This window comes from Botryllus schlosseri, chromosome 8, assembly GCF_051294905.1.
Source record: "Botryllus schlosseri isolate E-star chromosome 8, Bs_hap1, whole genome shotgun sequence".
Taxonomy (NCBI): domain Eukaryota; kingdom Metazoa; phylum Chordata; class Ascidiacea; order Stolidobranchia; family Styelidae; genus Botryllus; species Botryllus schlosseri.
In genome coordinates, this window is record NC_137243.1 from 26,596,978 (window position 1) to 26,612,244 (window position 15,267).

The window sequence follows — 15,267 nt, forward strand, 5'->3', positions numbered from 1 at the left end:
GTAATAGTATTAATATGGAAATGCGATGCTAATCCTCTTATTTCTCGAACAGCACGTTTTAGAAAATAGCATGTTATGGCGTCTTTCTACATATTATAAGGCCCGTAGTTTAGTCGAAGAGCAATACGGAGAAGTTGTATAGGATACGGCGTAAACACTTTACGCGATTAGTAAACGTTAATAAAAAATATAGTGGACCGTAACAATGCCATATTGTGTAGCTTTATTCCAAGAAATTAAAGGCATTACTACACTTGCTTTAATACTTCAACATGTATGTTATCCAGACAAAAGAACTGATAATAATTATTACTCAAAGTATATGATAGGCTACTAGGAATTGAAAGTGAAATATAAATACTACTTTTAAAAGCAGAACATGTATTTCATGTTTTTAGTCCAGAAAGTTTTAAAGGTGGTATGCTAAAACAGCTCTGAAACTATAAAAAAAAAGTCAGAGTCCACTTTTCCAGATTTGGACACGCCATGGACATGCTAGATTACGATATGACAAGTAAATGCTAGATTGCGAAACATCAGTTTCAAACGTTATGATGAGCCATATATACTGTGATGAATTATTTGATATGGACGAAGGGCGACAATGTGGTGTGAACGTAACCACGCCAACCCTCTACCTAAATTATATGCACTGATATTTTCGTGAAATCATACCGGTGGCTCCGTATCTAGCACTGCGCGCGAAGCGCGACGAAAATTCTGGGCTTTCCTAAACTTTTATGAAAATTAAATGTTGATACTCCGTGAAAACAGCCCCGAAATTCGTCAGGCTATCTTCCTGATTGGAAGATTGAACTACTTCTACTTGACAAACTGAAAATAGCGAAAAGTAAGTAAGTAGATCACAAAATATTACGAAGTAGAAGTAGTAGAAGTAGTGAAAATCAGATCCACTTGAGTAAGTACCAAAAGTAGAGGAAAACTACTTGAGTACTTCGAAAAAGTAGAAGTACTTCGTTACTGACCACCTCTGGCCAAATATCATGATTTTTGGGTACTATTCCCCCAAGAAAAGAACACGCAAGATTTTTAGAAATGGACATTAGGGTTGTCCAAAATTTGGGAAATCCTAAAAATACCCCGTGATTGTGTCTCATTCTGTAGATTATTGATAAAAAAAAAACAATGAGCCAGAAAGAAGCTTACAGGAAAGCCGTTAAGATTTCGGGCTAAGCGTTTGAAAGTAGCTGCTCAAGAATGGGCGTGCCACCGACCATGGAGCGGCGAGAAGACTAGTAATCACACAACCACGGCTCATGATTGGCTAATCGGCTATGCTTCAATAATCACGACAGCAGCAGCTTGCTGATTAGTGTTCAAGGAGTCTCCTACCGGCGGGGATTCTGAAAGCGCGTTGTTGGTAGGTTCACAGATGATGATTTAAGATTAATTCAGAACATGTTGAAGTACGAAAATACATGATGAACAAACAACAGCAGCTTCACAAAAACTTTTACAGCATGACTGCTTTATTGTGAAAGAAGCGGCTGTAGCCTACATGCGGTGTTTTCATCGAGGAAAAGCAGAGGTGCTTATGCAAGTGGTGAACGAATTCCCCGTTTCAGAAGGGATCCATCATCAGTGAATACAAATATAAAGCTTGACTATGACTTTGTGTGATCTTATTGGACCCAAGTTGTAGTATATAGTTGAAGTTCTGAATGCTCTAGGAATCGACTGAATCAACGGTTATGCTGTGCAGTTATACTTACAGCAAATTGAATTCACTTATGAGTGTTGTCAAAGTCCTTAAACATGCTGCAGAAAAGATGTGTAAGGTAAGCACAGACTATGCTCGATATGATATACGAACAATGCTGGATACCGAGCGAGATAGTGTAATGGTTATGCGTCCGGCTTCTCGAGCGGTAGGTCGTGGGTTCGATCCCCGGCCGGGTCATACCAAAGACTCGAAAAATGGTATCCGCAGCTATCCTGCTATAGGCGCTCAGCAATCACGGATAGCATGAAGGGGAAAAAAACGGGGGCGCAGACTAGATGACCTCATGGGGCCGTATCGCAACTTCGTCGCCAAAGCATCTCGATGGTGCAGGCGAAAAAGAATATCATATCTCTCTCTCTCTCTACTATGCGGCATAGTCTGTGCTTTTCTTTACACCTCTTTTCTGCGGGATCAAAGGACTTTGACATACGATATCCATCATAGCTTGTGCGAGTGTGTGTACATTAACACCTCTTTTCTGCGGTGTCATTAAGGACTTTAACAACACCTACAAGTGAATTCAATTTGCTCTAAGCATCGGATAAGTGCCAAGCATACCCTGCTGATTCAGCCGATCCCTAGAGCCCGGGCCGTAACAGCACTTCGTCAGTCCCCCCAAAAAAACTTTGGTCTTGGGCCCCCCATAGGGTTAGAGATCGAACTTCTGGGGGGGCTTCGCCCCCCAGACTCCCCTCCGGCGATACACTCTTTACCGCTATTCATCATATTCATTGGGAGTTTGTTTAGTGAATCAGCTTTTGTCGCCTACGCGCGCGAAGCGCGAAAAATTTCCAGAGTTCATGATTTCATCGGTCAGTATGATCAGGAACTGCATATATTGTTATCAATTTTTATCTTCTCTCCGCTCACGTAATCAGATTTGCCGGTAGAGCTGAGTGAGGTGTGTTTGAAAAGGTATAGGACCACTCAATAATATAAACATCTTCGGGCGTATACCCGTTGACAGGAACGAAACAGCACCTCGTCAGGCCTAAAAAAACGTGGGTCTTGGGCTCCCATGGGGTGATAAAACGACCCCCCATCACGTTGTTCGCGTTTGTCACGAAATTATCTGTACTCTGTATTGTGAGCCAGCGCGAGGCGCGAAAATTTTCGATAATTTTTGATAAAATCGGTCAATCAGATCGGCGATTGCATAAATATTATGCTATCAATTTATTGTCCTCTCTACTCACGTAATTTGGATTTACCCGTAGAGCTGAGTGAAGTGTCTTGAAAACGGGAGGGCCCGTAAATAATGATTAAACATATTCGGGCGGGCGGACCCGTTGATATGACTTCGTTACATGATGTTATTTCGTGACTTCCACTCAGCTATATCAAAATATATAGAATCGCCCAAACGTAGGCTTCTAAACTAAGAAACGCACACGATTTCAAATTGGTATTTCTTCACTGGCATAAAATTTTCCCGAGCAGGATGGTATTTGTCTTGTGAGGTTCAGATTACAAAGACAGGAACATTCGGCGCCAGTCATTTATGCGCCTGTGGACAATTAAACCTATATATGTATTTTGTGTAGCCTGTATAACGAAGTCTTCGGTGTGCATAAGGGCATAGACCTTTTCGGCCAAGCTTTTCTCGCTGCCGATCGTTCTGACACACTTTTTGGAGTTGAATGTTATATGGCTTAAAACTTGATTGTACGTCTTGTTGGTCGTGGCGCGGTAATTTCCCCAATACCTAATAATTTAGAAAAATGGCTACTTGATTTCGCGCGCAGCGCCAAAAATTTTTGAAAAAATTGCATATATTTTCAAAAAATACACTATGATTTATCTAATTCACGAAATAATTTTGGGCCCCCTTCGAGCTCGGCCCCCCCCCCGATTGGGGGGTTTGGGGTGCGGCAGTTACGGTGCTGCCTAGAGCAATCAAAACGTCACCAATGTACTACAGCTTCAGCCCAGTAAGATCACACAAAGTATAGCGCCATTGTCAAGCTATATATTTGTATTCACTGATGATGGATCCCTTCTGAAACGGGGAATTCGTTCTCCACTTGCATAAGCACCTCTACTTTCCCTCGATGAAAACACGGCATGTTGGCTACAGCCGTTTCCTACACAGTTAAGCGGTCATGCTGTAAAAGTTTTTGTGAAGCAGCTGTTGTTTGTTCATCATGTATTTCGTACCTCAACATGTCCTGAATTAATCTTAAATCATCATCTGCCAACCTACCAGCAATGCGCATTCAGAATCCCCGCCGGTAGCAGACTTCTTGAACACTTTATCAGCAGGCTGCTGCTGCCGTGATCATTGAAGCATAGCCGATTAACCAATCAAGAGCCGTGGTTATTTGATTACTGGTCTTCTCGCCGTTCTATGGTCGGGGCTCGCCTATTCTTGAGCAGCTAGCCAGCTACTTTCAAACGCTTTGCCCGAAATCTTAACGGCTTTCCTGTAAGCTTCTTTCTGGCTCATTGTTTTTTTTATCAATAATCTACAGAATGAGACACAATCACGGGGTATTTTCAAGATTTTCCAAATTTTGGACAACCCTATTGGACATATCGGCGTTGGCCAATACCGCGACACGACGCGCCAAGACATAAAACGATTTAGGACATATTACATGCGACTCCAAGAAGTGTGCCAGAACGATCGGCAGCGTAAAAACCTGGCCGAAAAGGACTGCCCTTACGATGACCGAAAACTTCGTTATATATACAAAACAGGGCTGTGGAGTCGGAGTCGGAGTCGTTGGAGTCGGAGTCGGAGTCTGGATAATTTTCGCTTGATGGAGTCGGAGTCGGAGTCATGAAAACTATAAAAGCTGGAGTCGGAGTCGGAGTTGTAGGGAAAATACTGACTGGAGTCGGAGTGGGAGTATGTGATAATGATCCTGAATTCGACTCCGACTCCAACTTCTCTAACATGAAAACATTTGCTTTCTAAGAATTTTCAATATAATTTTTATGTACCACCAATCACTGTTATTAATAACCATACATATCAGGTGCGGCCAGCCCGTGGCACGCAGGCCAAATTTGGCACACGAGAAGGTTAGGTGTGGCCTGCGAGGTAAATCTCGAATTTATTTATGACATCAGGTACAATTGCAAGGCCAACCAAAATTTGATTAGCATGACCGCGAAATTTGATGATGACTTAAACAACAGTTCTGACGCATTGACGTATCCAGGGGCCAGCCACAATTATCCCAGATCTTCCCAGCAAACACAGTACAGACCAAAGATGTAGAAAAGCCGAGCCGATATAGTAGATATTAGATCTTGGCAGGTCGTAGAAAGGGGGATTTTGTGTCGACTCAATTCAACGTCTTTTCCATGTCCTTCAATAATGTAAATATTATGCAGATGCTACAGCCTTTAAACATGGTGAGTAGAATGTAGATCCTACGTTAGAAGAAGAAGATCCTGATATAATAACCTGTTTTCTACCACTATGGGCTTAACCTGATCACGGCTGCGTACACACACCACATTATTTACTACATATTAATCACATTTGTGATAATTTAATTTCAAACGAATTGGCAATAATGCCGTTGTAAAAAATAAAACGAACAAACGAACGAATGTCTTCAGAAAGAAAGTGAAAACAGTCCTTATCATCAGGTTTCATCTTCTGATGAGCCAGTTAAATAACCAGCATGCGGCCTTTTCTTTTCAACACCCTGCAGAAATAAAATGAAAATGATGATTGATAGCTAAGACATTCGTACTGCGAAAATGGCAGAGGTAGCGACTAACGAATGACTCCTACATTTTTTTCGCCCATACTTACTAAAATGGATTCGATTCTGAACTATTTCCACTCAAGTTTTCAAGTTTTATTATTATATTTTTTAATATTATATGACTAGAGAACTGACTTCAATCGTCACTTCTACTTGATTATCAAGATCAACGATGACTACTTCAGCACTCTTTGAAAACAGCCACTAACACAAAAAGAATTCTTGACTAAAATTTCTTCACATTCAGTCCAAAATGATCAATTCAACAATCTAAATGAATCAGTTATTTGGCAGCTAGTTGGAGAGATATATACTCAAGTCTAGAAAGTGTAATGATACTCTGCATGGAAAGCTGAAGACCTAATAATATTGTGTACAGAGAACAAAACATTTGAGTGGCGGCACTGGTATAGACATTAATAAATTATTAGAATTGACAGCAAGATAACCAGCAAGACATTAAAATGAGAATTAGTGCAGTTTCTTAGGCTGTAGTGATACTCAGCCAGTAATTGACCTAGCAGAGAGCAAAACATTGTAAATAAAGCGAGCGAAACCTCCGACAAATGATGCGATAAAACATTAGAATCGACAGTCTTACTAGAAGCAGAATAACAATCATGAGGGGTTAGAGAACAGAAGCCCGGGAAGTGACCATCAGAAATTACTGCATACTGGCCGAACAAATCCATGACCACTAACAAATGGTCTTTCAATAGTCAATATTGATACCAAATGACACCACCCCTATTTCATAGCAACATTTAGCAAATACAGCGCTGGAGTCAACCTTATATAAGCGCTAACCAAACGCCCATTAGTTTTCCCACCTACTACTTCGCGGATGGAAATACGCATTAAAGCGAACGGACGCGACTTGTCACACTCTTGCTATTTCTGCTCCTTTTTTCTCTTCGTTCCTCTTCTCTGTCGCTTCCGCTTGAGGAGAGAAACAGTCGGCCGCGTTTACGGATCGTGAATTCCCGGTGGGTGATTCTTCCTCGAATGGTCAGCACCTTGAAAATTGAGAACAATGTTGTTGCAAAATGCATGACAATTTGAAAGTTACATCATTCTAATTATTCCAGTTATGGCCGTGAATCGTTACAAGTGCGGTAACCATAAGAATTATTACTATACTTCAACTACAAATACAATATATTGTATAAAATGATTACCAATTCTTTTACGTTGATCGAGTCCCAAATAGATGAAATATGTCAAAGAATTTGCTAAATTTTTGTATAATTTGACAGATTCCGAAATCTTCTCAAAGTGCACCTTTCAAAAATTTGATATCAAGACTCCCAACATTTTACAATTCGAAGTTGGATGGCTTTACCAATACAAGCAAACAGTTTGTATCGCAATTGACAATTATGTAGAGAACGCTGCGAGACATATGAGTAGGCCTACCCTAAAACGTTTCTCTGACATGGACATTAGGGCTCTTAAAATATGACTTTTTTTCTCAAATCGTTCTGGCTACTTTATAAAATTGTTAGGTTACCTAATTTAAGCCTTAACACAAAATTTGGTTCAATTCCAGCCAGTAACCGCTTTGCTACAGGAGAAGAAAGTTTCTATTTATTATATAAAAATAAATAGGTAATAAAAATTTGAAAATTTTCTGTTCACCCCATGAAAGTGTTAGGCTGTCTATAGAAACGATGCTCACCAAATTTGGTTCAATTCCAACCAGTGGAAGCGGAGATATAGCCGTCGAAAAATTTGGATTTGAATAAAATAGTATTTACGGTGACCGATTCTTTGTTTACTTATTAAAGTTGTGCTCACCGTAAGTACTATTTTATTAAAATCCAAATTTTTCGACAGCAATAACTCCGCTTCCACTGGTTGGAATTGAACCAAATTTGGTGAGCATCGTTTCTATAGACAGCCTAACACTTTCATGGGGTGAACAGAAAATCTTCAGATTTTTTATTATTCATTTTTATATAATAAATAGGAACTTTCTTCTCTTGTAGCAAAGCGGATACTGGCTGGATTTGAACCATATTTTGTTTGTAGGCTTAAATTAGGTAACCTAACAATTTTATCAAGTAGCCAGTACGATTTGAGAAAAAAAGTCATTTTTGAAGAGCCCTACTGTTCATGACCGTCCACGTTTAGAGTTGCATCTCAAAGATGCTAAAATAAGCCTAAATATAATCCAAGCAATACGATCGTCCACTTTGACTGACTGAATTTCTAAAAACACCTTGATAGCTTCCACATCTTACGTTTATATATACCGTCTGCTATCGGCACACAAAGTAGGCCTATTTAAAAATACCAAAACAGATTCAACCACATCTCTTGCTTTTGCTTTCATTCAATTTTCCATCAAACTTCTTTAAATCCTCCTTTGTGGTGAGTTGCTTTGGAATTCTCCTAGGATCAATTCCGATATCGTTTTATCATATACAATCTATGGCGGAATAAAAGTTTCGGATAAGTTCTAAAACGAACACAATTTTCCACACAAAAGTCAATTGCCACACGAAATGCCAAATGCTACGGTCTCATTTTACAAGGTATGGCGAGGAAACGTAGTGGTACGTTCCATTATAGCTAAACACCAATGAATTGCGGGTTCGAGCATGACACGTCGACTCCATAATTCCTACCGAAGTGTTGGCCGTTTATCTAGGCTCCTCCTCGCCATCTGATTCGCATAGCCATGTCTTAAAAAGCCTAGGGGTGGAGGCCAAAAAGCTGAGTAAAAACATCCTGGATTTTCGCTTAATCAGCGAGTTCCAAGATCTCCCGATTTAGAAGTAGATGATCCGCACGCCAAAACATTGGATGTTCGTGCGAAGTTAGTAGATCTACAAATCCAGGATGTAGGACGCTATTGCGTCAAAATGACGCAAAATGTAGTGATCCGTGGAAGGTTGCCATGTCAACCCATCGACTTCGTAGTAAATATTGCTTTGGCAATGCTGATTGGAAATGTCGTCGATTTTGGTCATGTGCTATGAATGCCATTGTTTCCTAGGTAGGCTTATGAAATTGATTTGAAGCCACTTTGCAGCTTTAATGCATATTACTCTGTAGTTTATTGACAGTTATAAGTTCTAAAGACGGCATTGCAACCTGGTACTGTTGTTATTACTGTCTTAGTATGGATATTTTGGACATCGTACTGTAGATGGCAGTTCGTACCGGCGAGAATACAATTGCCATGCCCAGGTATTACTTGGCAAACATATCGGACTCATTTGTAAAATACCCAGAAAATGAATTCGTTGATGACCGCTACAGATTTTACAAGGAAGCTACAGTAATTCTTGGACATGATTAAAGACAGCCCATGGTTGGATGTACGGTGCCAAGCTATGCACCCCATGATGCAATACCCTGTGCTCTCCGATTGTTTGCTACGGTCATTTTCAACAAACAGATGCTGACTTGATTGGTGGCAGCCGGAAAACTGCACGCCGAATCATCCACTGCATTTCTCGGCATTATCAGAGAACAGAGAAAATTTATCCCACGATTGGATGATTTGTTACGAACAAAGAGTGATTTCTTTGACATAGATGGAGTTCCAAATGTCATCGGTTGCATTGATGGTACCCATATCCCAATAAAGTTCCCAGGTGACTCTGTACCAGAAAAGCTTATCGTTGCAGGAGAGGATATTTTTCTTCGAACTGTCAAATGGACTGCAATGCCAAGAGAATACCGGTAGTGACTAATGCTGTTGTGAGATGGCCAGGGAGTACTCATGACTCGAGAACTTTTTCAAATTCCAGATTAAAATACGAGCTCGGCCAGGAAAAATACAATGGGATTTTGCTGGGAGACAGAGGATCTATGCTCTAAAAATGTACCTGATGACTCCATTAACAAATCCACAGGCTGAACAAGAAAAAAAATACAGCTATGTGCACTCAAAGACACGCGTGCTGATCGAGCAATGCTTTGGCATTCTCAAACAGCGTTTCCAGATGTTGCTAAATCCTATGCGAATGCAAATCGAAAGCACCGTCGTGGCAACAATATGTTTGCACAATTTTGCTGCAAAAACCAATGAGCCAGTTCCTGATATTCCAGTTACTCCCGAGGAAGCTGCGGATACAACATCTGAAGTTGGATACACTGACGCAATAGCCTATCCTGAAAATAAGATCAACACATATTTCTACTAATTATGTTTATTTTAAAATTTTAACGAACACAGTAAACCGTGCTGGTGTAAAAATAATAAAGAGAATGAAATGTGCATGACTTCGTGGAATGAAAGATTCAACTACAATTGCACTGTAGATAATAAACAAAGGGCAGGTGTCCCATTATTTGTATTCAAATTGACAAATATGAATTGAAAAAATGTACCGAAATATTTGCACCGTCGACAATACCTATAAGGCGAGGAACAATTGGCAGGCAGGCACAATGAAATATTATAAAGAAATGTTGCATTTCAAAAAATGTGCACCGTCGATAATACCTATAAGCAATGTTCCCTTTAAGCTACTCACATGCGCAAATGCGCAGTGCTGACATGGTCTCCGCGCACAGAAAATCCAAGTTGCCTATAAGGCAAGGAACAATTTGCAGGCAGGTACAAAGAAATATTATAAAGAAATGTTGCTTTTCAGAAAATGCGTATTCGGCTATTTACATAACTTGACATAATTGAACAAAGAAATATTGCATTACATATGTCACTAATTCCTCAATTGTCCAAGTTCTAATCTATATTTTTCCATTTTTATCACATGTTCTTCAATACGCATTTCGAATTCTTGCTTTCTGAAACATCATTCTTCGTCTCTTGTGTCTTTTCTTTCTTTGAGCTCCTCAATCTTGGACACCATCAGTTTAATTCTCAGCTCATTGTTTTTCTGAATTAAAAGAAGTTCATATTGACTCTGCGATGAGGTAGTAACCAATGATTAAACTAAAACTTGTATTAGGAAGCCAATCACAAAGAAATCATTTGGAAATTCTCCTTGCCTTGTTGGCTGATATTTTTTCCTCTAATGCCTGTTTCCAAGTGTGGTATCCATTCGATATGAGCGGTGAACCAATAATCGGTCAGTCTCTAGTCATTAAAAACTTGTATTCTGCAACCAGCTGATCACAAAGTGCAGAATTGGTAGTTTTCATTGTATTGTATTTGTATACTAGAGCCCGACTGATATTGGAGTTTTGGGCCGATACTGATAAAACCAATATCTAACTCCTTCACCGATAACCACTATAGCCTATATTCAAATTGTGTGGAATACCTTAAAATGCGCATTCGAAAAACTTCAGGGCTTCTATTTGAACAGCTTTACAGCCAATGCTATACTTGGACAGGAAATTAACTAGAAAGGCTGTATCAGGACACCTGTAGAGTGTAATATATGTGAAATATATCAATATTCTCAGTCTAGTGGTCAAAGATTATATTTTATGGACTTCTTATCACCATGCTGTAACCTCACGAAAACTGCCAATATATATTCATTTCCAATGGCCGATACCAATAATTCTTTCAAAGAGTGATATCGACTCTATATTATCGGCAAAGCGATATAATCGGCCAGGCTCCATTGTACACCATCTTATATCAATTGTTACAGGATTGTAACTATGTGCATTGCACTGGTAATCAGCAATCTTTCGAGCAGTCAAACACCATTTCCAACTCTATCGTTAGCAGATACACTTCACTAGAAAATCAAGTACAAAGTGGGAAATTTTTACATAACAATGGTTGGGGCAGTGGAGCAAAAGTTTGCCAAACCCTCCGAAACTGCAAGATTGTATATTTTAAAATATCAACTCGACTTGAAATCCAAATGAGTATAAGCTACATACCAGGTGGCAGATCCCTCGTCTTTGTCACGCATGTTGACTGCGATTCCATGTGGCTTGTTTCTGAAAAGAATGTGAATGTTTCAGAAGGATTTGAGGCTATACGTATGTTTACACATGTACAATGCACAATTGCACATGCATATTTGCTAGTGATGGTGAAAAATACTGAAACCGATCATTTGACGACGAGCAAAAAATTTCCTTATAAAATCGCTGAATGTATGACAAAAACGTTTGATATTATGAATGCGTTCCCTTCAATACACCACCGGGTAAGAAATCGATATAACATACATCTACACTTGTACAATTGATATGTTAGCAAAAAGTAGTGATGAAAATAACGAGAAGAGTTGCCTCTGACACGAACCGATCTTCATTATGGGGAACACTTCTCGATGTGGTCAATATATCGAACAAGTTCTCATTACTCTCTCACAAAATAACTTACATGATTTATTTTCTGCAGTAACTACAGACAATATGGTGGAATCATTTTCAAAATGATGTTCAAATGGCTGAACCTGTGCTGGTATGACAGCTTTAACCATTAATTTACTGATATGCACCATATTATGGATATAATTAATGTCTACAAACTTACCTTGCAATAAATAGCACCGTCACCGGGTCAGATGCCATTGAATGTTCTGAAGGCCTTCTGTCATTTTCAGTTTTGAGACTTTTTCTTGTTTTGAAGCAACCTTCAATTGCTGTTCTGTTTTTTGCCATGTTTGGTGATGTGGCATTTCACGGCTTGGTAGATTGTTTCCAATGCAAGAGAACGGCAGAACTCATTTATTACATAGTTTGTATGCAATTATCATTAAACATTCTGTAATAACATGATCATCAGTCAATAAGGAGAAGCACAATTGAGTACCGGTAACAAAATATCGCTAACATGCAATATTCACTATCTTTATAATGAGCCTCAGATAAGCAATTTCAATCTACAATGTCATAACTATTACAAACCTCGCCAAATTTGTATGCTTGTGTACCTTAATCTAGACTTTAATCCTGGTGGCGACCAGGATCAAGAAGCAGCAGTCTATACTCAGTCGGTCCTGGCAGAATCTTACTAATCTACCTTTCTGGTCCGCAGAAAATCCAGCAACGTGCAAAATCCCCAGATCTTTTATTTGATCTATATTTTTGGCCTTCACCCTAGGAGTGGGCCGTGCTGTAAGTGGGCAGATGGTTGCCGATGCACCCGGCACTTGGTTAATTCGGCCGCACAAACTCGGCACTTGGTGAATTCGGCCCTCGGGAAATTTTGAAATGAAGTGTATTTACAGCTATTAATATGAATTATCACACTAATAATAGTATTATCAAGTGATTCGTCAATCTTGTAAGGAGGTCAGGGCATCCGTAGATCGCGCAGTCACGGCGTGATTAGATCACGGATTGCGTAGCCACGGGAAATAACACAGCGCTCATATACCGACCACGCGCGGTCTGCTTGGAATCGATGGCATGAGTCACGGGCCTGTGTCGTGTAAGTTTTGAGAAGATGGATCTTGGCGTTGTATGTGAGATCAAAACTGTGGAACATCAAGCGGCGCTTCTTCGTTTATCGATCACGACAAGCCAGTGTTCCTCATCAACAAATGTTTCGCATGATCACGTCAAAATAAATTATTTTTTGCCTTTGGAGAGACGATTCCACTCTGGGATTAGGGTGTCTCGATAACACGGTTGAAGGATCCCAAGATTACGAGATCTACCACGAGCCACGACACGTTTAAATTTCCTTTTTGATACTGTTCATTCATACTAAATGCATTTCTAATGCGAAGGTGTTCTAGTGCCAATTCCTCCAAGGGCCGAGTTCACCAAGTGAAGAGCGTCGCGTTATTTCCCGCAATTACGCAATCTGTGATCTAATCACGCCGTGACTGTGTGATCTACGCATGCCCTGACCCCCGTACAACATTGACAACCACTCAAAGTGCTGCCAAGTTCACCGGCAAACATTCCAGTAACCAATCATGGTGACCGGTACCGCTACGAGATCTACCACGGCCGAATTCACCAAGTGCCGAGTTTGTGCGGCCGAATTCACCAAGTGCCGAGTTCACTGGTAATCGGGCAGATACGGAATAATAATAATAAGAGCCGGCCTGGTGTAAAATGACCAGTGTAGTCGAACCACCACCATGAACACCACAAACAAACAAATAAACATCTAACATGGAAAAGAAATTACCTTTGCAGCCTTTGACAAACACAGTTACCATTGAAACCAGCAATTAAGGTCTTGTTCGAAAGCAGAATAACAACTGTTTTAGTGGACATATCAAATCAAATGTTGGAAAGTTCATGTAAAATAGCCCAAAATATTATCTTACTGTGACCATATTCCATCAATATGGTCTGGCTAGCCAAATTCTCTGGGCCAACATAATCAAGCTGCGTTTGGTTTCAACGATTAATAATCTTGTCACTGGATTCGAGGTATAATTGCACTCAAATATCAAATTTTGCTCCATTAATCAACATCAAGTTGAAAATGTCCATTCTTGCACCAACTTTTATAAAATCATGAATCAGTGTTCTACAGGAATGTATCTATATGACTTATATACCTAGAAAATTCAAGCATAAATATTATGATATACCGTAGGTATAGTTACCGGTAATTCAGATGTTTGAAGCGAATTATAGTGGTCTAATTTCACTAAATTAGAGCGAAATGCCAGCAATATAATTGTAATCTGATTCGGAAAAACGGTTTAGCTCTAATTCTAACCTGGAAAAGCTGAAACTTTTCTATAGTTGTCTACACCTGTTTTGCAGAAAGTCAAACAGCTCTAGGCGTCATATACTACAGGCAATTCGAAATACCCCATAAGCTATATGCTACTGCATATAAAACTTTAACCCGCTACCTCAGTCAGTCACAATTCCTATATATTTACGGCATTTACCATACAGAAAGAGCGAACTATGCCTGGCTGCGACCTGTTGCGCGTCAAATCTTTGTATGGCGCGATGACGTAAAATTTGAATCGCCGAAATATTCTAGAAGTCACGCATCGATAATCATATTCCTAAACGTACAACATATCACTTTTATTTAGTTATTCTCTGAATAAAACTATTAACCATTCTCGTTGAACATGCGAGATTACCGAAAGAGCGAATATATATATAATGAAGATCATATATATCAGAGGAAAACAAAACTATTCGACCTTAGAGCAACAACACGAATATACAACACCGGTGACATCCTCACGCAATAAAACGAAGGGAGAACATTGTTTTCTAATGGATAGAACGAAGCTACCGCATGAGATCGAACAAAACCGGATAGAATTCATCGTGATTGAATGTACCGACAAAGTCATCCTTTCTACGTATTTTAGTCGTACCCGCGAGAGATAGAAAATTTGCATTATTAGGTTAACTACCGGATATAACGAAGACTAATGCATGAGATGGAACAACACCGAGTATGAATTTATTCTGATTGAATATAACCACAAGACCATCCTACTACGTATTTTAGACATTCCCTCGACACTTAGAAAATCAGAACCTAATCGAGATGATCCCGGATGATCCTTTTACGGTTTTGTGTTTGCTGGGTTCGTATATGACCATAAAGTAGAATATTTCATAGCAGATTTATTTGACTTGAAATTTTTCTCGGTACTTCGCATGATTCATTGTCACCAGATTTCTTGCATTCATTATTTTAGCCCCCTTCTGAAAATTATAAATACATATTATTCACAGAATTGAGTCTAACTACATTCGCAATTAGGAGATAACGTGTCTTCCAACATACAGCCTCGCTTGTGCACTCGCAGCGACATCGTCGACAAAACATTTGCACAAAATGATAAGCATATATGTTCACTGATACCGTCGATTTTGCTATGTGTAAACGTCGAATAATCCTGTCCTTGCCAAATGAGCCCAGTGGTATACAGATGCGACCCCCAATGTTTGTTAGCAACATAT

At 39.6% G+C, this 15,267-nt stretch overlaps 3 long non-coding RNA genes across 5 annotated transcripts; 1 reads left to right on the forward strand and 2 right to left on the reverse strand.

Moving 5' to 3' along the window:
- Positions 1 to 5,227: 5,227 nt before the first annotated feature.
- Positions 5,228 to 14,022, reverse strand: LOC145444682 (uncharacterized). Of its 2 annotated transcripts, XR_013916748.1 has the most exons (3): positions 13,505 to 14,022; positions 7,781 to 7,900; positions 5,228 to 6,485 (listed from the first exon to the last, which is right to left on the reverse strand). It is a non-coding gene; the product is annotated as an uncharacterized LOC145444682 (long non-coding RNA). The 2 variants fall into 2 exon arrangements; XR_013916747.1 differs by lacking the exon at positions 13,505 to 14,022 and having other exon boundaries at positions 7,781 to 8,169.
- Positions 8,162 to 9,700, forward strand: LOC145444687 (uncharacterized). Its single transcript, XR_013916753.1, has 2 exons — positions 8,162 to 9,162; positions 9,231 to 9,700. It is a non-coding gene; the product is annotated as an uncharacterized LOC145444687 (long non-coding RNA).
- On the reverse strand, positions 9,617 to 12,461 carry LOC145444681 (uncharacterized). 2 transcript variants are annotated; one of them, XR_013916746.1, is made up of 3 exons: positions 11,894 to 12,461; positions 11,290 to 11,349; positions 9,617 to 10,325 (listed from the first exon to the last, which is right to left on the reverse strand). It is a non-coding gene; the product is annotated as an uncharacterized LOC145444681 (long non-coding RNA). The 2 variants fall into 2 exon arrangements; XR_013916745.1 differs by lacking the exon at positions 9,617 to 10,325 and having other exon boundaries at positions 10,785 to 11,349.
- Positions 14,023 to 15,267: the final 1,245 nt, after the last annotated feature.